Source organism: Oncorhynchus clarkii, chromosome 25 (assembly GCF_045791955.1).
Source record: "Oncorhynchus clarkii lewisi isolate Uvic-CL-2024 chromosome 25, UVic_Ocla_1.0, whole genome shotgun sequence".
NCBI lineage: Eukaryota > Metazoa > Chordata > Actinopteri > Salmoniformes > Salmonidae > Oncorhynchus > Oncorhynchus clarkii.
Window position 1 is genome coordinate 13,088,782 of NC_092171.1, and position 26,619 is coordinate 13,115,400.

Sequence of the window (26,619 nt, forward strand, 5' to 3'; positions counted from 1 at the left end):
CATACACATGGTTAGCAGATGTTAATGCGAGTGTAGCGAAATGCTTGTGCTTCTAGTTCCGACAATGCAGTAATAACCAACAAGAATTCTAACTAACAATTCCAAAACTACTGACTTGTACACAGTGTGAGGGGATAAAGAATATGTACATAAGGATATATGAATGAGTGATGGTACAGAGCAGCATAGGCAGATACAGTAGATGGTATCGAGTACAGTATATACATATGAGATGAGTATGTAAACAAAGTGGCATAGTTAAAGTGGCTAGTGATACATGTATTACATAAGGATACAGTCGATGATATAGAGTACAGTATATACGTATGCATATGAGATGAATAATGTAGGGTAAGTAACATTATATAAGGTAGCATTGTTTAAAGTGGCTAGTGATATATTTACATCATTTCCCATCAATTCCCATTATTAAAGTGGCTGGAGTTGAGTCAGTGTCAGTGTGTTGGCAGCAGCCACTCAATGTTAGTGGTGGCTGTTTAACAGTCTGATAGCCTTGAGATAGAAGCTGTTTTTCAGTCTCTCGGTCCCAGCTTTGATGCACCTGTACTGACCTCGCCTTCTGGATGATAGCGGGGTGAACAGGCAGTGGCTCGGGTGGTTGATGTCCTTGATGATCTTTATGGCCTTCCTGTGACATCGGGTGGTGTAGGTGTCCTGGAGGGCAGGTAGTTTGCCCCCGGTGATGCGTTGTGCAGACCTCACTACCCTCTGGAGAGCCTTACGGTTGAGGGCGGAGCAGTTGCCGTACCAGGCGGTGATACAGCCCGCCAGGATGCTCTCGATTGTGCATCTGTAGAAGTTTGTGAGTGCTTTTGGTGACAAGCCGAATTTCTTCAGCCTCCTGAGGTTGAAGAGGCGCTGCTGCGCCTTCTTCACAATGCTGTCTGTGTGAGTGGACCAATTCAGTTTGTCTGTGATGTGTATGCCGAGGAACTTAAAACTTGCTACCCTCTCCACTACTGTTCCATCGATGTGGATAGGGGGGTGTTCCCTCTGCTGTTTCCTGAAGTCCACAATCATCTCCTTAGTTTTGTTGACGTTGAGTGTGAGGTTATTTTCCTGACACCACACTCCGAGGGCCCTCACCTCCTCCCTGTAGGCCGTCTCGTCGTTGTTGGTAATCAAGCCTACCACTGTTGTGTCGTCCGCAAACTTGATGATTGAGTTGGAGGCGTGCGTGGCCACGCAGTCGTGGGTGAACAGGGAGTACAGGAGAGGGCTCAGAACGCACCCTTGTGTGGCCCCAGTGTTGAGGATCAGCGGGGAGGAGATGTTGTTGCCTACCCTCACCACCTGGGGGCGGCCCGTCAGGAAGTCCAGTACCCAGTTGCACAGGGCGGGGTCGAGACCCAGGGTCTCGAGCTTGATGACGAGCTTGGAGGGTACTATGGTGTTGAATGCCGTGTAGCAGGATAGGTAAATTGTGTTAAGTTAATAATAAGGGTTGGGGGAAGTCCACTGGGCAAAAACTGGTTGAATCTAATTTTTTCCTACATTATTTCAACCCCAAAAATGTATCTGATGACGTGTGATACTAATTGGATTTGTCTTCAACGTAAGGGTATTTTAAACGTACAGTTTTTTTTATATCGCCTTTGTACTATTTTCAAAAGTATGTGGTATAATTTCACAACTCATAGTACAAAACTCAAAACGGATCATCAAAAAGGCTGTTTTTTTCTAAACGTTAAGAACATTTTCAATTGACACACAAAATCGCACAGTAACTTTGTTCCACCAAACCGAATCAGTGTTTCATCTAGAAATACCTTTCATATAAAGTAATTGCCTTTCACAATGCAATGCTCACAATACTTTTTATATGATTATTTTTTTTAGTTTAAATACATTTGACCGTCACTTAATCCAACTGCACTTAATGGTTAATCGCTTAACCATTTGGTAAACCTGTAGATTTTTAACTGATCTGTCTGCTATAAATGGATTTTGAGAACTACAGGAATAAAACATATGTTTGTAAAGTATAAACATCTAAATGACATGTATGATACATGATAACTGTAATGACAACATAATGTCTACTCGTTATTGCTAATTGGTTTCACATAGTGGTAACCACAATGGTCACCATATAAAAGGGTGTGTGTGAACACTTGCAATTTCTTTCAACATGGAGAAGGACAGACAGCAAGAGAGAGGAAGAAATCAAAGAGCTCGTGGACAAGGAGCCCGTCAGAGGTGGGCATGGGCCCCATCAAAGAGGTCAAAGAGATGGGCATGGGCCCTGTCAAAGAGGTCAATTTGTGGGCATGGGCCCCGTCAAAGAGGTCAAAGAGATGGGCATGGGCCCCGTCAAAGAGGTGGACATCAGAAAGAGGGAGGCAGACGTCAGGGAACTGTTGTGTTTATTGAAGTCCGGGTCGTCGTCGTTGACCATGTGGTAAACAGAGGCCTTACCAGAAGCTGGCAGAAGCTGGCAGATTAGTTCATCTCAATCTGAAGATCAACTGTCAATACGATCATGAGAACATTTCGCCAAGAAATCTGGTCTGCAGGATATGCACTATGCTGTACCATTACATTTACAGTAAATTACATATTGTAATGCATGTAAATTCACAAATCATGTTCCAGTATTCTTCCAGTATGATCTATTGACAGTATACTCTGTTCTACCCGCTGCACCCTCAGAATTGACAGAAGACCCCATGGTGGTGGCCGTGTGCTGACCAATCAGCAGGAGTGGGGCACTGGTGGAAATGGTGACGGCCAGGAATGACGTATGGCTGTCCTAAATAAAACAGGCCATTTGAAGAGAACAACGACACCTTTGGCAATGTGGCATCCATCAGCCTACTAACAATCACCAGCCTTTGGAAAGAGGCACCAGGTATCTATGAAACACATTTACCTGGTGCCTTTTGAGAGAAACAACGACCGGGTGAAGCACTATATACTGTTCAGGTACAGCACTACATACTGTATTACTGTTACTATTAATGCACATGCTACTTCACAATATCATATTGGGACTATACTGTAGAAATAACTCCCCAAAATATATTTTTGAACGGTGATGGTGCTTGATGCTGCTGTGAACCATCACAAGAATATCTTTGTTGATCAAGCGAGCTCCAACCTGGCCAAAACTCTGGGTCGTGGGCGGAAACTCATTGGCCTACTGGAGGATGTCCAAGTGCCTGTACAACGTGCGGGAAACGTCTCCATGTGCGAAGCCATCTCTGAAGATGGTGTGGTAGGATGTTTTGGATCCTACAATGCTGCACACCTCATTATGTTCCTCATTGACATTGAGCAGGCCTTTGAAGGTGAAGAAGTTGACCTATGTGTGGGACAATGTTAGGTTCCACCTAGCAGAGGTTGTTCGGGAATGGTTTCGGGCCCATCCCCGATTCATACTCTCCTTTCCTCAACTCTATTGAGGATATTTTTTTTTCAGTGTGGAAGGTGTACAATCGCCATCCCAATGAGGTTGCCACCTTCCTGGCCATGGATGAGGCATGCGACGACATCAATGCAAACCAATGTCAAGCTTGGATTCGCCAAAAGTTTTTTTCTGAAGACATTCACTGTGATGTGGATGATAATTTATGGCCATATGCTCAAGACAGGCTTGATGCAAACTAATGTGTGCTAAACTTTTTTTAAATGTTCAATTGTTTTATTTAATGTCTTACATTTGACTACAAACAGTACACCTATGTTGCAATTACGTCAACAACAGCAAAAATAGTTGCATGAATGATTGTAGAGGATGTCTTCATTGACCACACCTTTGATTACTCATTGGAAAGATGTTATGGAAATGATACATTTTCGGTAAATCGTGTGGCTAAAGTGAAAACTGTCATTTACAGTACTGTAGCATATTACTTTCAGCACTTCTAAGGGAGATTTGAAATATGTACAGTATATTTATTTTATTTAACTAAGCAAGTCAGTTGAGAACAAATTCTTATTTTCAATGACGGCCTAGTGGGTTAACTGCCTGTTCAGGGACAGAACGACAGATTTGTACCTTGTCAGCTCGGGGGTTTGAACTTTCGGTTATTAGTCCAACGCTCTAACCTCTAGGCTACCCTGCCGCCCCAGTACATTGTTTACTATTGGATTAACTGGTAGTCAAAATTACTAAATTGAAAATATATCATTATGTTGTGTTTTGGTGATTAAACCAATGTTCTCATTACATTTCACAATAAACTTCTATATTTTTATCAATGGTTGTGTGGTGAGAGATGTTTAAAATCCAAATGAATGCACAATGACACGTTTTGAATGAAAGACTGGCTGCGTTAGAAGTGTGACCAGTTTGGAGTTTTGTTCTGAGAGTTGTGAAAATGTACCACACTGAAAACAGTAAATCCAACGGCATAGTGAAATATTGTTTTCACGTTGAATTAACGCTAGTTGACAAATGTAAATCAAAACTAGACGTTGAACTGACGTCTGTGCCCAGTTCTACAGCTGCCTCCGGCGTGACTTTAACAGGCAACCTTTGGATTGCTAGATGGTCATAGATTACACCGACCTCATCCTCCCTACTTTCATTTCTGTCTAAAGTAACTACACCATTCGTAGGTATCATACGTCTTGGAAGTCCTCAGAAATAAGTATGTTTCTTAGGGTTCTGAGCCCAGGCTGATTTAAAAACAAAGACATTAAAACAAATAATCACATTCCTGGGTTATAAATTGTTTATTGAGCTGACATTGTCTGACTCTGCTGTACCAACTGCAGCTGTGTACGTTGTTGTAAGATCATCATTGGGAAAACAGAATAATCAGAGAGATAATTCATTGAATCTTGCCGAGGCACCTGGGTTTAACTGTATTCTCCTGGTCCCCTTGGCAGCAGGGGACACATTTTAATCTGATAATCTGATAATCTGTGTATTCGCCCAGACTATTGATCACAGGAGCCTAATCCGTTTCCCTCATCAAACCATGGGGAGTCTGGGGGCGATACAGGTCTCTGTGTGTGTGTGTCTGTGTGTGTGTGTGTGTGTGTGTGTGTGTGTGTGTGTGTGTGTGTGTGTGTGTGTGTGTGTGTGTGTGTGTGAACACGTGACACCCAACCGCTCTTTCAAAAAATTCAACACGGACAGGGTCCCAATGATACCAGTGAGACAATGTGGTTTAGGTGCCAAGCAGATCAGTGCTCTATGCTGGTAGGTAACAGAGTTGCTGATACTCCTCTCTACTAAAGTGAGCTCCCCATGTCATGCACATTAGCGAAGTAGCGGCAGTGATCCTTTCCCTTTGCATAGCTAACAGAGTCAGACAAGTTTCAGGTATGCTTAGTCAGAGGCAACTGAGCAGTGAAATGTCCCTGATTCCCCTTTACAAAAGCCAAGAGTCTTTCTCCCTCCTCACTCAGCCCAAAATAGGTTCTAATGTGAACAAATAGAGAGCATTAAATTGAAGGTGCCGAGCAGTAAATTGATATCAGTATAGCAGTTATTATAGACGGTGGAGGCGTTCTGTCTTGGGCATCTCAGAGCGGATGTGGAACCTCTCTGAAGCCTCCACCACTTGAGGTCAGGGAGGTGCTGTTAATACATAAGCATAATTTCTTAAATTGGTGGAGAACTGGGTATTTTGGCTGACTGCAGCATGTTCACTGTGGACCTCTTAGCACTGTTTACTTGTCTTAGAATTGCGAGGGCGCACCGACTTGCTGATCTACCTCCTTCCCTCCACACACACATGTTTCCCATACACATGTTTTATCCCCACAGCCCAAAAGGAGCGGGTGCCCATCACTCAGTCAGCGTCGGGCCAAACTGGCAGACAGCCTCAATCTCAGCAGGCCCAGGGATTACTTAATAGCCTGACCCCTGCACCCACACACGGGGCCTCATTTCATTAATCTAAGCTCACATGAAAACTCATTCCCTGCCTGACAGCCCTGCAGGCTCCTGCAGGCCCTGCGCCTCTCTCCAGGGTGGGGGTTGAGGTGTGGAGGGGGGCAGAATGGGGGTTACTGAGTACTCTGATCAATAGTGCTTGTGACCAAACATTTCAAAAGCACATTAAAATGCCACTCATCCTGGCCCAGTCCAGAGCCCCTCCATATAAATCAAGGGCGTATCCCAGCAGGATACGTACTGCCAAGCAGACAGCCTGGCGGGGAGGATAGGTGAGTGGAAGGGAGGGAGGGAGGGAGGGAGGGAGGGAGGGAGGGAGGGAGGGAGGGAGGGAGGGAGGGAGGGAGGGAGGGAGGGAGGGAGGGAGGGAGGGGGAGCTGTTGAAATTCATCCCTCCCTCCGCTCATCTTCCATTGCTCACCACACTCTGTCCAGCTGGGTTTTAGCAATGAGGCAGTCCTTGCAATGCAGTACCCTGATAGAGGTGCTGTGTGTCTGTGCTTAATGTGCTACAGCTCATTCCATGACAGGTCTTCATGTGTTTTCACCTGAATCACTTTTCAATACGCAATCTCTGTGGTACTGCTAATTGTATTGAAACACTCAGCAAATGGATTGAGGTTAAAATCACTAGAACTTGTTCTTATCAGAAAAATTCCTAGATATAGAGGGGTCAATTAAACTAAAAGGGGTCAATTAAACCACAAGTGTTTCCGTTGTTACATAATGTTCTGTTATACTACTACTGCAAATATGTCTCAGTTGGTCCTAAAATCCTCTCCTACTGAAAGAGTTCATTTCAATTTTCACCAACAACTTTATGAATGATCTCCAAATTCCTCTTTATCCCACTAATTAATGTGTTGACAACTAAAATAACTAGGATTTGACTTGTAGCCCACTCCTACTCCTGAGTTGTGAGGTTGTTGTAACTGTGAGAGGTGTGTTTGCCCCGACACAGGGAAGCCGATCACTAACCCACAAGAAGAACAGGAGCCCTCTCTCTCTCTCTCTCTCTCTCTCTCTCACACACACACACACACACACACACACACACACACACACACACACACACACACACACACACACACACACACACACACACACACACACACACACACACACACACACACACACACACACACACACACACACGTTCCTCAGCTCTCTCACAGCATGACGCTGGCCACATCTCTACTGTCTCAGACCTGCTGCTGCAGCCCTCTAACTGTGTCTTGCAATTATCTTTCCACATGCGATTAAATGCCATTTAAATAAAGCTATACTGTTGGAATTGTGTCAGGAGAGGAGGACAGAAAGTTATTTATTCCCGCCTTTTTTCCTCCAGGCAGCAGAGTAGAAGTGTGTTTGGTGTGAGAGGCAGCTATCAAAGGAAAACATACCCTTGTGTAACAAGAAAGCCACTTATTTTTCTCTTGTATTTTGAGAGAGCATCCTCAAATCCACATGAGACTGGATGAAATGCATTTAACTAAAGTGGAACAAGTGGCCAGTCAAATAACGTTAGAAAAACACTCTGTCGATGTTGAAGAGAGACAAATTGGAATGTTAAATCTGGTAAGAGAGCTCAGAGTCATGAATAAGCGTCCCTAATGCGTATGTGTGTGTGTGTGTTTGAGTGTGTGTGTGTGTGAGTGTCTGTGTGTGTGCATGTGTGCACTTCAAATCAACTCAAATCAAATTGCATTGGTCACATACACATATTTAGCAGATGTTATTGCTGGTGTAGTGAAATGCTTGTGTTCCTAGCTCCAACAGTGCAGTAGTATCTGACAGTGCAGTAGTATCTAAAACATTTCACAACAATACACACAACTCTAAAAGTAATATAATGAAATTAAGAAATATATAAATATTAGATTGAGCAATGTCGGAGTAGAATAGAATACAGTATATATATATGAGACGAGTGAAGCAGTATGTAAACATTATTTAAACAGTCTTAACGTGACTAGTGATACATTTATTACATCCATTTTTCCATTATTAAAGTGGCTAGAGTTGAGTCAGTATGTTGGCAGCAGCCACTCAATGTTAGTGGTGGCTGTTTAACAGTCTGATGGCCTTGAGATAGAAGCTGTTTTTCAGTCTCTCTGTCCCAGCTTTGATGCACCTGTACTGAGGGGTGAACAGGCAGTGGCTCAGGTGGTTGTTGTCCTTGATGATCTTTTTGGCCTTCCTGTGACATCGGGTGGTGTAGGTGTCCTGGAGGGCAGGTAGTTTGCCCCCGGTGATGCGTTGTGCAGACCTCACTACCCTCTAGAGAGCCTTACGGTTATGGGCAGAGCAGTTGCCCTACCAGGCGGTGATACAGCCCGACAGGATGCTCTCGATTGTGCATCTGTAAAAGTTTGTGAGTGTTTTTGGTGACAAGCCGAATTTCTTCAGCCTCCTGAGGTTGAAGAGGCGCTGCTGCGCCTTCTTCACCACGCTGTCTGTGTGGGTGAACCATTTCAGTTTGTCCGTGATGTGTACGCCGAGTCCCTGCCACTTCATGATGACAGGAGTGAGTGCTATGGGGCGATAGTCATTTAGTTCAATTACTTTTGCTTTCTTGGGTACAGGAACAATGGTGGCCATCTTGAAGCAAGTGGGGACAGCAGACTGGGATAGGGAGAGATTGAATATGTCCGTAAACACTCCAGCCAGCTGGTCTACGCATGCTCTCAGGACGCGGCTAGGGATGCCGTCTGGGCCGGCGGCCTTGCGAGGGTTAACACGCTTAAATGTCTTACTCACGTCGGCCACAGAGAAGGAGACCCCAAATCCTTGGTAGTGGGCCGCATCGGTGGCACTGTGTTATCCTCAAAGCAGGCGAAGAAGGTGTTAAGCTTGTACTTGAGCAATACATTGGTGTCTGCGACGTGTCTGGTTTGCCCTCTGTTGTCCGTGACTGTCTGTAGTCCCTGCCACATATGTCTCGTGTCTGAGCAGATGAATTGCAAATCCACTCTGTCTCTGTACTGACGCTTTGCCTTCTTGATTGCCTTATGGAGGGAAAACTGCAGTGTTTGTATTCGATGGTTCGCGTTTTCAGTTTTGAAGCAAATGCTGCCATCTATCTACAGTTTCTGTTTTGAGTAGGTTTTAATAGTCACAGTGGGTACAACATCTCCTATACACTTCCTGATGAACTCAGTCACCATTATTCTCAGAGGCTACCTGGAACATGTCCCAGTCCATGTGATCAAAACAATCTTGAAGCATAGATTCCAATTGGTCAGACCAGCGTTGACTAGACTTTAGCACAGGTACTTCCTGTTTGAGTTTCTGCTTATAGGAAGGGAGGAGCAAAATGGAGTCGTGATCAGATTCCATGCGTGTGTGTCTGTATGCGTGTCTGTATGTGTGTAGTCCCAGGTGGGTGACAGTGAGTGTGTGAAGGATTGTGACAGTGTTACACAGCAGCTTTATTAGTAGTCATATTAAAGCCTGTTCACAGCGGGGCCGAGACTTTGCCACTCATTAGCATCATGTGATATTTGTCTCCCTGACACTGGGATGAGACTCCTGCTGCACTCACTTAGCTTTAACTCTCTCTCTCTCTCTCTCTCTCTCTCTCTCTCTCTCTCTCTCTCTTCGTCCTCTTATACCTCACACTCGCTCATACTCTCACCTCTCTCTCCTCGTCTTTCAACCATCCTCTCTCCTTCTAACTGAGTTCTCTCTTTCTACCTCATCCCCTGTCCTCTCTCTCTCTCTCTCTCTCTCTCTCTCTCTCTCTGTCTCTGTCTCTGTCTCTCCCCTTCTTGGAGGAGTGTCGTGCACCTCTCGCTGTGCCCCTATCTAACAGGATCTATAGGCACGCGTGGCAGAGCGCCGTCTCCATGGTGATATCCTCCAGAAATACAACAGGGATTTGCCATCCTCGCACACAGGCGTGAAGCTAGTCAGAGAGAAATAGAGAGCGAGATGGGGGATGGAATAAGGGAGAGAGATGGAAAGGGAAGGAAAGCGAGGGGGAGAGGTGGAGAGAGAGAAAGATAATTGAACGGAGATAAAGAGAGCGAGAGAGAAAGAGACAGAGGGAGAGAAACAGCAAGAAGGACAATGAGTGTGAGAGAGAGAGAAAGAGAGAGTGAGAGGGACAACGAGTGCGTGAGAGAGAGAGAGAGAGAGAGAGGGACAACGAGTGCGTGAGAGAGAGAGAGAGAGAGAGAGAGAGAGAGAGAGAGAGAGAGAGAGAGAGAGAGGGACAGCGAGTGTGAGAGACCCGACAGTCTTCTCCCCTCCAAAGAAAATAACAAAAGCTGTGTGGTTCAGGCTAACTGTTCTCTTGCTTCTTAACATGGCACTTTCACTAGTAAAACCTCCCCAGTAAATTAGAGCTCATACAATGTGATATCTGAATAATACAACACACAGACTATTGTATCATTTGTAAACACTGCCATTACAGAGGTGGTATTGTAAAACATCAATAACACCAAGTCCCTAGTGTCTTCCACTGCAGCGTTATGGGCTGTAACAGGAGACAGCCGGTGCAGTCGAGTGAAGAGAAAGCCAGAGGAATCAAACCCCTGCAGATACCCAGCTCCTATCATCAAGCCAGCCTGACAGGCAGCCCCAGTGCCTTCCTCTGCCTCAGCCCCTTACCTAGCCTCTTCTTCCGCACCAGTCATTGCCTCTTGTCCTTCAACCTACCCTTGCCTTTACCCCCTGCCCCTACCCCTGCCCATTGCCCCAGACCCAGCCTCAGCCATGCCATCGAAACCTGACAGAATGACACTGTAGCCTGTCTACCAGCAGCCCTATGGGTGCTCCCCACCCCATCCCCAGCTCCTTATCCTCTACCCCGGGAGCCCAACCAGTAGCCCCATAGCCTCTCCTAGGGCCCCTCTAAGGCATATCACCCCCATCAGACACAGATGTGTCTGTCTGTCGGTCTCAGGCCCAGTGATCATGGCCTCAATGAGGGGATGGAGAAATAGGGCTCCAGGGGGTCTAACACATTCACATCCCTGGGACTGACCAGAGGCTATAGCTGCCTATCACCATCACTGAATCCATTAGTCCATCTACAGACCGCCACAGGGTTATACACACCAGTAAAACAGACTGTATGGAGGGAGTGGCCAGCATAGGAAATTACTTTGGTAGATGCATCTCTGTTGATATAAATAAGATCATTTTACAGTTCCTATATGAGGTGGACTGATCAGGCCTATGGTTCTACTCATGTACTGTATTGCACCCATTTGTCATTCCACGGCTAAATTCACTCCTGAATCACCCAGGTAAGGATCCTCTCCACTCACATAATTACTTCAATCAATCACTTCAACATGGGGAGAGACACAGAGAGAAGCTGCAGAGCCCTGCGGCCATCTTGGAAAAGGTTTACCCTCCCCATCTACTCTATCATTCTGTATTAACTACACTGGGTTTGTTACATTAATGGAGTTCATACTGCAATCATATCATGTCACAAATGTTTTTGAAAGTTATTTTGAGATAAGGTTCAGACATGCACAGAGACGGCCATACCCATTCACCAGAGCCTCAGTCCATCTAGGATTAGCAGCACAGAAAAACACGAGTGAACTGAACAAGCCCTAAAATATCACTGGCCCACCATGATAGCACAGGAACTTTGCCATTACTCACCATCTGAAATAACTAGTGTACAGTTCTCTACCTAAGATCCAGCTTCACTTCCACCCACCCAGCCTTTAGTGTCTGCTGCCATTAGTGACTGGCTGCTGTGACTCTGCCTGTTCTGTTGGCTTGTTTACTGGGCCTGGTACATTTCCCCAGCGGAGACAGGGGAGGGCTCTTGACATTGATGTAATTTAGTTGGCAGCCGTGCGGAGGCATGGCAGGCTAGGGGGCTGGGGGCAAGGGAGATAGTTGGGGGGTGTGGGTGTGTAGGAGGTCAGGATGTGCCCGGCCCGGAGAGGAGATTGAGGGTCCTAAGCCTCTGACTGGCATGCGCCCCCTCGCTCCTCGTCACAGGTCCCCCTGGCATGCTGCTCGGCGCTGGGCTCGCTACACATGATCTCTCATTCCCTTTGATGTGTTTCCAGCGGGCTGGGGGGGGGACGACGACGACAGGCAGGCTGAGGCAGGAAGCGTAAACACCACCTGTTTACCACACGCTAGCTAACGCTAGGCTAGAGCAGCGCTAGGTACTGGAGCTAGCCTGACTGACTGTCATAATAACACACCACTGAACAAAGAGGAGGAAAACACAAAGGGGAAAAATAAACAAGTGGCAGAGGAAGAAAGGGAAGAGGGGGGATAGATGAGAGTGGCAGAATATATCAGAGGGGCGAAGTGAAATGTGTTTGAAGGTATCTTTATGTTATGTTTTATACATAAAAAAAATATTTGCTTATTACGAACAACATGCTGTAGGAAAAACGGTGCTGTAGTTGACGGAAAACCAAGGGAAGCTGACTCCATCATTGACTATTCAATAATGGCAGTGGTTACACGAAACAAAGAAAAAACAAGCGAATGAAATATACTAACTAAGATGATCACCGTAAAAAATATTGAACCCTATAATAATCCCCACAGAGTCAGTCCACAGAGCCAGTCTACAGAGCACTGGCCACTCCTACATGGAAGCTGATTCTTCACCTCTATTCGTTCTGCCTCACACTCACCCGCTCCCTCTCTTACTGGAAAATAAAGCTGCCAATTAAATATGGAAATGTCCATTCCAGCGCCAGATACCTCACAGTGGGGGGTTGATTGTATGGAGGGTGATTTTTCAAAGGGAGGTGGCATTATGATTAACGTGACCTTATCTGTATTTGCACAAGGAGGCAGTGGGGGGGGGGGGGGGGGGGGGGGGGGGGGGCTGCGCTGAAGGGGGCGGAGGGGTTGAGGGCTGCTTGTTCACTACACCCTGTTCTCATCCATTTCTAAGGTATTTTGCCCTCTCTCTCTCTCTCCATATCCTATTTCTCTACCGTTCCCTCTAACTCTTTCTCAATCGCTCTACTTTCCTCTCTCTCTTTTCCTAACAACACACCTCTCCCTCTCCTTCCCTCTCCCTCCCTCTCCCGCCCCCTCTCTCTTTCCCTCTGCCAGGCTGCTAGGTGAAGTGTTCCTGTGTCGCCCCACCACTACCTGGCTCCATTCCAATGCTTTTAGTGAGTGCTATCTGCCAAGGCATGAATAATACAGCCCCAAGGCTGGCGGAAGGCTGGCGGAATCCAAATGAGCTATACATCAGGAAGAAAGCACTCGACTTTAGCTCCAGAACACGCTCCCACCAAGACAGGCAATTACTCAGCCCCAGCTGCAGCCATGGCAATCACTACCACAACCCCTGAACCCCTGTACCACCCCTGTACCCCGCCACCACCCACAATCCCAACATCCCCACCCCAAAACAAGCACCCTTCCCCTCCTCCCCCTCACCATTGCATCAAGACCAAAAAGAAGACAAACACAAAGAGATATATATATATACAGTGGGGCAAAAAAGTGGTTAGTCAGCCACCAATTGTGCAAGTTCTCCCACTTGAAAAGACGAGAGAGGCCTGTAAGTTTCATCATAGGTACACTTCAACTATGACAGACAAAATGAGAAAAAAAATCCAGAAAATCACATTGTAGGATTTTTTATGAATTTCTTTGCAAATTATGGTGAAAAATAAGTATTTGGTCAATAACAAAAGTATATCTCAATACTTTGTTATATACCATTTGTTGGCAATGACAGAGGTCAAACGTTTTCTGTGAGTATTCACAAGGTTTTCACACACTGTTGCTGGTATTTTGGCCCATTCCTCCATGCAGATCTCCCCACTGTATATACAGTGCCTTGCGAAAGTATTCGGCCCCCTTGAACTTTGCAACCTTTTGCCACATTTCAGGCTTCAAACATAAAGATATAAAACTGTATTTTTTTGTGAAGAATCAACAACAAGTGGGACACAATCATGAAGTGGAACGACATTTATTGGATATTTCAAACTTTTTTAACAAATCAAAAACTGAAAAATTGGGCGTGCAAAATGATTCAGCCCCCGTAAGTTAATACTTTGTAGCGCCACCTTTTGCTGCGATTACAGCTGTAAGTCGCTTGGGGTATGTCTCTATCAGTTTTGCACATCAAGAGACTGACATTTTTTCCCATTCCTCCTTGCAAAACAGCTCGAGCTCAGTGAGGTTGGATGGAGAGCATTTGTGAACAACAGTTTTCAGTTCTTTCCACAGATTCTCGATTGGATTCAGGTCTGGACTTTGACTTGGCCATTCTAACACCTGGATATGTTTATTTTTGAACCATTCCATTGTAGATTTTGCTTTATGTTTTGGATCATTGTCTTGTTGGAAGACAAATCTCCGTCCCAGTCTCAGGTCTTTTGCAGACTCCATCAGGTTTTCTTCCAGAATGGTCCTGTATTTGGCTCCATCCATCTTCCCATCAATTTTAACCATCTTCCCTGTCCCTGCTGAAGAAAAGCAGGCCCAAACCATGATGCTGCCACCACCATGTTTGACAGTGGGGATGGTGTGCTCAGGGTGATGAGCTGTGTTGCTTTTACGCCAAACATAACGTTTTGCATTGTTGCCAAAAAGTTCAATTTTGGTTTCATCTGACCAGAGCACCTTCTTCCACATGTTTGGTGTGTCTCCCAGGTGGCTTGTGGCAAACTTTAAACGACACTTTTTATGGATATCTTTAAGAAATGGCTTTCTTCTTGCCACTCTTCCATAAAGGCCAGATTTGTGCAATATACGACTGTTGTTGTCCTATGGACAGAGTCTCCCACCTCAGCTGTAGATCTCTGCAGTTCATCCAGAGTGATCATGGGCCTCTTGGCTGCATCTCTGATCAGTCTTCTCCTTGTATGAGCTGAAAGTTTAGAGGGACGGCCAGGTCTTGGTAGATTTGCAGTGGTCTGATACTCCTTCCATTTCAATATTATCGCTTTCACAGTGCTCCTTGGGATGTTTAAAGCTTGGGAAATCTTTTTGTATCCAAATCCGGCTTTAAACTTCTTCACAGCAGTATCTCGGACATGCCTGGTGTGTTCCTTGTTCTTCATGATGCTCTCTGCGCTTTTGACGGACCTCTGAGACTATCACAGTGCAGGTGCATTTATACGGAGACTTGATTACACACAGGTGGATTGTATTTATCCTCATTAGTCATTTAGGTCAACATTGGATCATTCAGAGATCCTCACTGAACTTCTGGAGAGAGTTTGCTGCACTGAAAGTAAAGGGGCTGAATAATTTTGCACGCCCAATTTTTCAGTTTTTGATTTGTTAAAAAAGTTTGAAATATCCAATAAATGTCGTTCCACTTCATGATTGTGTCCCACTTGTTGTTGATTCTTCACAAAAAAATACAGTTTTATATCTTTATGTTTGAAGCCTGAAATGTGGCAAAAGGTCGCAAAGTTCAAGGGGGCCGAATACTTTCACAAGGCACTGTATATATATATATATATATATTCATAACAAATGATAAAGAGAGAAATTATGCAGATATTGGAAAATATGCATTCATATTATTGTTTTGCTCTCAGCTCTGTGAGCAAAGGTTTTGTTTTGCCTCGGTGTATCTTAATGACTTTATTCTAGTTGTAAAAGGAGATCTGTGGGTGGCTGTGGCTATGAGAGTACCACTGAGACAGTTTATGGAGGATGGGAGGGTAAAATATTCCATAGAGACCCCAGCCAGATGTCCTTTCCTCAGGTCAGACCTAAGACACACCACCACCTCCACCACCTCCACCACCACTGAGCTACCCTACGGACCACATTAGTGAATCAGTTGAACCACTTAATCATTGCTTATCTATAGGTAGACAATGTCCATAAAACACCAGCCCTTAACACTGTGACAGTCACCACCCACCGTAACGACACACACATATACGGGCACCGCGTATATCAGGTATATATGACACCTATATGGTGCATGTCTTATCAGCTAGCATTGAGGCATGAGTAAGTAAGAGCGTGAACCTATCCATCATCGGCTAATAATTTGTTAGCGTGGGATGTAATTACCGTGCACTAGGCAACGGCACATCTCCCAGGTAGGGATAGTCACATAGGCCTGGAGGGATTGAACAGTGTTTTAGTATGCAATGTGTATCCTGTCAGCCTGCTATCCTGCCTTCCAAATATGGAGGACGAGGAGGTAGGGTGTGAGATAATGAGGTATCGTTAGTGAGTATCCACAGTGTCTTATTAACTAATAATAACAGCAGTCCTTTGTTTGTTACCTCTGCTGCCATCAATTATTCACACTTCACAGATTTACTCATCATTCATTTATGAAGCATCTTGTGCAGCCCAGAAACTAAATGCCACCCAGAACCAAAACATCACTGTCAGAAAGAGAGAGTTATGTGTGTGTGTGTGTGTGTGTGTGTGTGTGTGTGTCACAGTGAGTATTGGTATCTCAGAGGAAACCATGTGGCCTATTTCTCTTTTACATTTGGATGCATGCATAGGAGGGTTTCTCATGAAGTAAAAATACTGGAAAATGGTGGAGTGTCACAAACAAACCACCTTGACTCAGTAGCGGTTTTGAGCTGCCTGGTTGCTCCCTTCACCATAGCTCTACCGCCATTACAGTTCTACCTCCATTCCACTTCCTGATTGTGTTAGTGTACAGCCTGTGAGGTGTCAGAGTGGGGCTCCCGAGTCCAGTCACACGGCCGTTACTTTGTCCTTCCACACACTAATTGGGCTTTATAGCTTCTCGATACTTCACCCCTTCTTAGAGGGGCTGACAAACAGCCTGGACTGAACCGAGAGCATTTATCTGCCTTGATGACCCCACAGCGTCCTGAAACAGGTTTACAGACCATCCCTTTATACCCCTCTGAGAGGCAGCTAGTTAGAGGATGTTCAGTTACATGTTATACTAGTACCCTGCTCCACCATTTAGACACAATGGTGGGACACAGAATGATATCGTCTGTACCGTCTGTATTTCAGGCTTATGTTCTCTCTGGTGAAATGATTTGCTTTGAGTGGCTGCTCAGGGAGGATTCCTGCTCTGGACTATGAAGAAACCGATGTTAATGGATGGGTGTGTGTGTGTGTGTGTGTGTGTGTGTGTGTGTGTGTGTGTGTGTGTGTGTGTGTGTGTGTGTGTGTGTGCCTTTTGAGAATGTACCTCTATGTGTGTGTGTACAGTATACTTGGTAAAGACAAAAGACACACCGATCCACCCTCTCACATGAAGGGTGTGAGCTGTGGATTTCCTCCCTCTCTAGGGATCTCACAGGAGGGGTGTGAGGCCTCTCAAAGTCCTCTGGTCCTCTGGGGCTCTTCAGACCGCACCGCCTGTTATTGGAGGTTCTCTGAATCAGAGAGGCAGACAGGCACTCGACGTGTGAGTGTGTGTGTGTGCTCGTGTATGGAATGTGTGTGGGAATGTGTGTGTTTATTACTAGCTGTGTGAAGAGGTGATTAAATGGACTGTACTGTATGTGCATACATTTTCTAAATGTGTATTAGTGAATGATTGCATATGACTGATAAACACTATGTGAGAATAATGAAATGCTAATAGTGACTGATTAGGAATGTGTATCTAATGACTTCATGCTGAGTCTCATCACTCCATGAAATCTGTGTGTGTGAGAATGCACCTGTCTGTGTGTGTTTGAGAATGTACCTGTGTGTGTGTGTGTGTGTGTGTGTGTGTGTGTGTGTGTGTGTGTGTGTGTGTGTGTGTGTGTGTGTGTGTGTGTGTGTGTGTGTGTGTGTGTGTGTGTGTGTGTGTGTGCGTGTGTGTGTGTGTGTGTGTGTGTGTGTGTGTGTGTGTTACTTAGTATGTGTGTCAACAAGCTCTTAGAGTCTCACCGCAGAATTAGATGTTCATCCACACGTCACATTTTGAAGTTGCTCCAAACATCGAATTACTAAGTGTTTTTGACACCCTGGGTTATATGCCATTCATCAGACACTTTTCTCCAAAGCAACCTACAGTCACGCGTGCATACATTTTACATATGGCTGGTCAACTAATCAAACCCACTATCATGGCTTTACAAATGCCATGCTCTACCAACTGAGTTTAGGATAGGGTTTGGGATAATGTTCAAACATTAAGGCTAGGTATTCAATCAAAATGGTTAAATTAAGGGTTAAGGTTTGGGATAGGGTCAAAACAAAGAAAATGTGTTTCCACCACTGGGATTGAACAGAATACCTTCTGATCTGGAGTCATTGGATTAGGGGTTAAAGTTTGGGATAGGTTTAAAACATAAAGGTCAGGCATTCATTCCGAATGGTTACGTTATGGGTGAAGGTTTGGGATAGGATTAAAACAAAACCACCACTGGGATTAAACCTTATCCGGAGTCATGGGATTACTGGATTATTCCCATCCACAACGCCCTAGCAAAACCCAAACCTACTTGATGGTAATAGCCCTCACAATTGCCCCTATCCATGTCCCCTCTATCCAGGACATGAATAGACCAATTTCAGAGTCACTCTTGAGTGATCTGCCTGGTGTGTTACTCATTCCTCTCATCTTCTATGTGCTCTGTGGACCCACACGGTTCAACCTCTGCCTCTCATCTCACATCCATTCTTCATTCATCAGCCCTCCCTCCCTCGCTCTCTCTGAGCCAGAGGTCCTTCCTAAGGTGTAATTTAGCTGCCACTGCTCTGTAACTCCAGTCGTGGTCCAGAGGGGCTTGTTCACCCCCGACACCACCGACACTATCTGTCAATCAACCTTCCAGACAGTAAGTGGGTTCAAAGTGAGAGTCATTATTAAGTATGGCCTGAGTGGGCGGGATCTACTGCCCTGCCTTGACCCCTTGGCATGTTCACACCATAAAAAAACCCTGCTTCGTTTTTTTCTCACACATAATTAACGTTTGATGAATTTTCACAAAAATTCAGAGGAAAACAGAGAGAGGGAAAATAAACAGTACATATTTTCTAAAAAATAGAAGAAAAAAGAAAATACCATTTTGATTGGATTTCTTATGGGTAGCGGCAAAGGAACTCCCAACAAATCCCTGGATGCCATGTTAACAGCATCAGCTATTAATGCTTCGTCTAATAGAACATTGTCTAGTGATGTTTAGTCACACTAGGCGTTAGAGAAGCCTGCTGTAGTCCCTCTGTCTTAATAACCCCAGCCAGCCAATTATCTACCAGCGTTGAGACTTGATGAGAGTTGACTAATCTAAAACGGCTGGCCAAGCTATACTGCCATGGGCCTGTTATTGCCATCCAATATGCCTACCCCATTAACCTCCACCTTAAGATAAATCCGTTGGAATGACATTATTACACTTGATCAGCTCCATGAACAAACCCCTGGCCCTGGAGTTATATAACATAGAGATCCATTGAAGCCCATTCATTTCATACACAGAGACTATATTTAAGGAATCTGATCTACAACACATATTTAGAAACAAGTTACAATGCAATGCCAATAGGATCAAACACACGTTTGAAATTGTATTTATTATGGATCTTCCTGGAGTCCAACGGCTGGCCATGCCTTCCTCCTGGCTACTCCAAACCCAGCCAACAGCTCCCCCCCGCAGATACTCGCCCAAGCCTCCCCAGCTTCTCCTTCACCCATATCCAGACAGCACATGTTCTGAAAGAGCTGCAAAACCTGGACCAGTACAAATGAGCTGGGCTAGGCAATCTGGACCCTTTCTTTCTAAAACTATCCGCCGCCATTGTTGCAACCCCTATTACCAGCCTGTTCAACCTCTCTTTCGTATCGTCCGAGATCCCTAAAGGGGGTGACACCCTAGACACCCCAAACTGTTACAGACCTATATCCATCCTGCCCTGCCTATATAAAGTCTTCGAAAACCAAGTTAATAAACAGATCACTGACCATTTCGAATCCCACCGTACCTTCTCCCACTGTGCAATCCGGCTTCCGAGCTGGTCACGGGTGCACTTCAGCCACGCTCAATGTACTAAATGATATCATAACCGCCATCAATAAACACACATAAACACAGTACTGTGCAGCCGTCTTCATCGACCTGGCAGACTCAATAGCCTTGGTTTCCCTGATCCACCTATACGCAGACGATACCATTCTATATACTTCTGGCCCTTCTGGCCCTTCCTTGTACACTGTGCTAGCTAACCTCCAAACGAGCTTCAATGCCATACAACACTCCTTCCGTGGCCTCCAACTGCTCTTAAACGCTAGTAAAACCAAATGCATGCTTTTCAACCGTTTGCTGCCCGCACCCGCCCACCCGACTAGCATCACCATCCTGGATGTTTTTGACCTAGAATATGTGGACAACTATAAATACCTAGGTGTCTGGCTAGACTGTAAACTCACCTTCCAGACCCATATTAAACATCTCCAATCCAAAATCAAATCTAGAATCGGCTTTCTATTTCGCAACAAAGCCTCCTTCCCTCACGTTGTCAAACTTACCCTAGTAAAACTGACTATCCTAACAATCCTCGACTTTGACGATGTCATCTACAAAATAGCTTCCAACACTCTACTCAGCAAACTGGATGCAGTCTATCACAGTGCCATCCGTTTTGTTACCAAATCACCTTATACCACCCACCACTGCGACCTGTATGCTCTAGTTGGCTGGCCCTCGGTACATGTTCGTCGCCAGACCCACTGGCTCCAGGTCATCTATAAGTCTATGCTAGGTAAAGCTCCGCCTTATCTCAGTTCACTGATCAAGATAACAACACCTAGCACACATTCCAGCAGTTATATCTCATTGATCATCCCCAAAGCCAACACCTCATTTGGCAGCCTTTCCTTCCAGTTCTCTGCTGCCAGTGACTGGAACAAATTGCAAACATCGCTGAAGTTGGAGACTTTTCTTTCCCTCACCAACTTTAAACATCAACTATTTGAGCAGCTAACCGATCACTGCAGCTGTACATAGTCCATCTGTAAATAGCCCACCCAATCTACCTACCTCATCCCCATACTGTTTTTATTTTATTTACTTTTCTGCTCTTTTGCACACCAGTATCTTTACTTGCACATCATCATCTGCTCATTTATCACTCCAGTGTTAATCTGCTAAATTGTAATTATTCGCTCCTATGGCCTATTTATTTCTTACCTCCTCATGCCTTTTGCACACACTGTATATAGACTTTATTTTCTCCACTGTGTCATTGACTTGTTTGTGTCATTGGCTTGTTTATTGTTTACTCCATGTGTAACTCTGTGTTGTTGTCTGTGTCACAATGCTTTGCTTTATCTTGGCCAGGTCGCAGTTGTAAATGAGAACTTGTTCTCAACTAGCCTACCTGGTTAAATAAAGGTGAAATTAAAAAGTTAAGGCAGTTATATACAAATGTTAAAAATATGACGTTACATTTCACAACAGATTTCACAACACATTAAGTGTGTGCCTTCAGGCCACTACTACACTAACACATACAGTGGGGCAAAAAAGTATTTAGTCAGCCACCAATTGTGCAAGTTCTCCCACTTAAAAAGATGAGAGAGGCCTGTAATTTTCATCATAGGTACACTTCAACTATGACAGACAAAATGAGAAGAAAAAAAATCCAGAAAATCACATTGTAGGATTTTTAATGAATTTATTTGCAAATTATGGTGGAAAAAAAGTATTTGGTCACCTACAAACAAGCAAGATTCCTGGCTCTCACAAACCTGTAACTTCTTCTTTAAGAGGCTCCTCTGTCCTCCACTCGTTACCTGTATTAATGGCATCTGTTTGAACTTGTTATCAGTATAAAAGACACCTGTCCAATTGGTGGCTGACTAAGTACTTTTTTGCCCCACTGTATCTACAAGACAAAATCCATGTGTACGTATGTATAGTGTGTATGTTATCATGTGTGTGTGTATGATTGTGCCTGTGCCTGTGTGTGTCTCTTCACAATCCCCTCTGTTCCGTTATAATTTGTAAAAAAATGGATTCTACTGCTTGCGTCAGTTACCTGATGTGGAATAGAGTTCCATGTAGTCATGGGTCTATGTAGTACTGTGCACTTCCCATAGTCTGTCCTGGACTTGGGAACTGTGAAGAGACCTCTAGTGGCATGTCTTGTGGGGTATGCATGGATTTCTGAGCTGTATTCTAGTAGTTTAAACAGACAGCTTGGTGCAAGTTAACACTAAGCTACAAAGAAAAATGGTCAACAGACATATGGCTAAAACCAAAACTCAGAACATAAAACCATATCAGAAACAGCTACAATCCAGAACCTTATGTCACCCCTCACCTAACCAGAGACCAAAGGTCCTTTTGTGCCCAGTTGAGAACCAAATCAAATCAAATCAAAATCAAATCAAATGTATTTGTCACATACACATGGTTAGCAGATGTTAATGCGAGTGCAGCGAAATGCTTGTGCTTCTAGTTCCGACAATGTAGTAATAACCAACGAATAATCTAACCTAACAATTCCAAAACTACTACCTTATACACACAAGTGTAAAGGGATAAAGAATATGTACATAAAGATGTATGAATGAGTGATGGTACAGAACGGCATAGGCAAGATACAGTAGATGGTATCGAGTACAGTATATACATATGAGATGAGTAATGTAGGGTATGTAAATAAAGTAGCATTGTTTAAAGTGGCTAGTGATATATTTTACATCAATTTCCGTCAATTCCCATTATTAAAGTGGCTGGAGTTGAGTCAGTGTGTTGGCAGCAGCCACTCAATGTTAGTGGTGGATGTTTAACAGTCTGATGGCCTTGAGATAGAAGCTGTTTTTCAGTCTCTTGGTCCCTGCTTTGATGCACCTGTACTGACCTCGCCTTCTGGATGATAGCGGGGTGAACAGGCAGTGGCTCGGGTGGTTGTTGTCCTTGATGATCTTTATGGCCTTCCTGTGACATCGGGTGGTGTAGGTGTCCTGGGGGGCAGGTAGTTTGCCCCCGGTGATGCGTTGTGCAGACCTCACTACCCTCTGGAGAGCCTTACGGTTGTGTGCGGAGCAGTTGCCGTATCAGGCGGTGATACAGCCCGACAGGATGCTCTCGATTGTGCATCTGTAGAAGTTTGTGAGTGCTTCTGGTGACAAGCTGAATTTCTTCAGCCTCCTGAGGTTGAAGAGGCGCTGCTGAGCCTTCTTCACGAAGCTGTCTGTGTGGGTGGACCAATTCAGTTTGTCCGTGATGTGTACGCCGAGGAACTTAAAACTTACTACCCTCTCCACTACTGTCCCATCGATGTGGATGGGGGGGTGCTCACTCTGCTGTTTCCTGAAGTCCACAATCATCGCCTTTGTTTTGTTGACGTTGAGTGTGAGGTTATTTTCCTGACACCACACTCCGAGGGCCCTCACCTCCTCCCTGTAGGCCGTCTCGTCGTTGTTGGTAATCAAGCCTACCACTGTAGTGTCGTCCGCAAACTTAATGATTGAATTTGGAAGCGTGCATGGCCACGCAGTTGTGGGTGAACAGGGAGTACAGGAGAGGGCTCAGAACGCACCCTTGTGGGGCCCCAGTGTTGAGGATCAGCGGGGTGGAGATGTTGTTACCTACCCTCACCACCTGTGGGCGGCCCGTCAGGAAGTCCAGTACCCAGTTGCACAGGGCGGGGTCGAGACCCAGGGTCTCGAGCTTGATGACGAGTTTGGAGGGTACTATGGTGTTAAATGCTGAGCTGTAGTCGATGAACAGCATTCTCACATAGGTATTCCTCTTGTCCAGATGGGTTAGGGCAGTGTGCATTGTGGTTGAGATTGCATCGTCTTTTGGCCTATTTGGGCGGTAAGCAAATTGGAGTGGGTCTAGGGTGTCAGGTAGGGTGGAGGTGATATGGTCCTTGACTAGTCTCTCAAAGCACTTCAGTTACCTTAGCTTTCTTGGGAACAGGGACAATGGTGGCCCTCTTGAAGCATGTGGGAACAGCAGACTGGGATAAGGATTGATTGAATATGTCCGTAAACACACCAGCTAGCTGGTCTGTGCATGCTCTGAGGACGCGGCTGGGGATGCCGTCTGGGCCTGCAGCCTTGCGAGGGTTAACATGTTTAAATGTTTTACTCATGTCGGCTGCAGTGAAGGAGAGTCCGCAGGTTTTGGTTGCGGGCCGTGTCAGTGGCACTGTATTGTCCTCAAAGCGAGCAAAAAAGTTATTTAGTCTGCCTGGGAGCAAGACATCCTGGTCCGTGACGGGGCTGGTTTTCTTTTTGTAATCCGTGATTGACTGTAGAACCTGCCACATACCTCTTGTGTCTGAGCCGTTGAATTGTGACTCTTCTTTGTCTCTATACTGACACTTAGCTTGTTTGATTGCCTTGTAGCGGGAATAGATACACTGTTTGTATTCGGTCATGTTTCCAGTCACCTTTCCCTGGTTAAAAGCAGTGGCTCGCGCTTTCAGTTTCACGCGAATGCTGCCATCAATCCACGGTTTCTGGTTTGGGAATGTTTTAATCGTTGCTATGGGAACGACATCATCAATGCACTTTCTAATGAACTCGCTCACCGAATCAGCGTATTCGTCAATGTTGTTGGAAGCAATGCGAAAAATATCCCAGTCCACGTAACCGAAGCAGTCTTAAAGCGTGGAATCAGATTGGTCAGACCAGCGTTGAACAGACCTGAGCGCGGGAGCTTCTTGTTTTAGTCTCTGTCTGTAGGCAGGGAGCAACAAAATGGAGTCGTGGTCAGCTTTTCCGAAAAAAGGGCCTTATATACGTTGCGGAAGTTAGAATAGCAATGATCCAAGGTTTTACCAGCCCTGGTTGCGCAATCGATATGCTGATACAATTTATGGAGTCTTGTTTTCAGATTAGCCTTGTTAACCGGGCTACTGCCTTTGGCAATTGAAGTAGGTAGGTTCAACGCCATAGATGAAGAAGAGCGACTATGTACTGTTGTCACGGCCTGACCTTAGAGAGCCTTTTTATGTCTCTATTTGGTTTGGTCAGGGTGTGATTTGGGGTGGGCATTCTGTGTTTTGTTTTCTATGATTTTGTGTTTCTATGTTTTGGCCGGGTATGGTTCTCAATCAGGGACAGCTGTCTATCGTTGTCTCTGATTGGGAATCATACTTAGGCAGCCCTTTTCCCTCCTTTCTGTGTGGGAAGTTGTCTTTGTTTGTGGCACATAGCCCTTAAGCTTCACGGTTGTTTTGTATTGTTTATTGTTTTGTCGGCGTCATTTCAAATAAAAGGAATATGTACGCTGACCACGCTGGTCTACTTCCAACGACACCCGTGACTGTCTGTGATTTAGGGCAGGTCGAGAATGAACTGCCATTTTTATTTCATTGTACTTTATATGATGATTTGAGAGTTATACTGTTTAATAAAATGTTGCAAAGAAATCAGGAACTATTCTTGATTAGATATGAAGAAAAATTTGAATGGCTATTTAGAAAATAACTATTCTTGGTTGCAAATTTGATCTCCGAAGCTTCGACAAGATAAGTTGTAAACTTGAAATATTTTTTGTTTTGTTTTCTCAATAGTTTTTCACTGCTGAACGTATGTTTATATATACATCCAATCGGAAAGTATTCAGACCCCTTGCCTTTTTTCACATTTTGTTACGTTACAGCCTTATTCTAAAATTGATGAAATAGTTTTTTCCCCCTCATCAATCAACACACAACACCCCATGATGACAACGCAAAAACATTTTACTTTTTATTTTAGCAAATGTAATGAAAAACAGAAATATCACTTGTACATATGTATTCAGACCCTTTACTCAGTACCTTGTTGAAGCACCTTTGGCAGAGAATATAGCCTTGAGTCTTCTTGGGTATAACGCTACAAGCTTGGCACAGCTGTATTTGGGGAGTTTCTCCCATTCTTCTCTGCAGATCCTCTCAAGCTCTGTCAGGTTGGATGGGGAGTGTCGCTGCACAGCTATTTTCAGGTCTCTCCACAGATGTTCGATCAGGTTCAAGTCCGGGCTCTGACTTGTACCGAAGCCACTCCTGCGTTGTCTTGACTGTGTGCTTAGGTTCATTGTCCAGTTGGAAGGTGAACCTTCGCCACAGTCTGAGGTCCTGAGCGCTCTATAGCAGGTTTTCATATCCTGACTAGTCTCCCAGTCCCTGCCGCTGAAAAACATCCCCACAGCATGATGCTGCCACCAACAATCTTCACCGTAGGGATGTTGCCAGGTTTCCTCCAGACGTGATGCTTGGCATTCAGGCCAAAGAGTTCAATCTTGGTTTTATCAGACAAGCGGGTTGTCATGTGCCTTTTACTGAGGAGTGGCTTCCGTCTGGCCACTTTACATTAAGGCCTGATTGGTGGAGTGCTGCAGGGATGGTTGTCCTTCTGGATGGTTATCCCATCTCCACAGAGGAACTCAGGAGCTCTGTCAGAGTGACCATTGGGTTCTTGGTCACCTCCCTGACCAAGGCCCTTCTCCCCAGATTGCTTAGTTTGGATGGACGGCCAGCACTAAGAAGAGTTTTGTTGGTTTCAAACTTCTTCCTTTTAAGAATGATGGAGGCCACTGTACTCTTGGGGACCTTCAATGCTGCAGACATTTTTTGGACCCTTCCCCAGATCTGTGCCTCGACACAATCCTGTCTCACAATTCCTTTGACCTCATTTCTTGGTTTTTGCTCTGACATGCACTCTGCAACTGTGGGACCTTATATAGACAGGTGTGTGCTTTTCCAAATCATGTCCAATCAATTGAATTTGGATTCCAATCCAAGTTGTAGAAACATCTCAAGGATAATCAACGGAAACAGAATGCACCTGAGCTCAATTTTGAGTCAGGTGCAAAGGGTCTGAATACTTATGTAAATAAGGTATTTCAATTTTTTATATATATATATATGCA

The 26,619-nt window shown here is 44.9% G+C and overlaps 1 protein-coding gene across 1 annotated transcript in view; it reads right to left on the reverse strand.

Annotated features, from left to right (window-relative positions):
• LOC139383547 (myelin transcription factor 1-like protein) overlaps positions 1-26,619 on the reverse strand; it is a 130,878-nt gene that overhangs the window by 51,991 nt on the left and 52,268 nt on the right. The gene's annotated exons all lie outside the window — the stretch shown is intronic.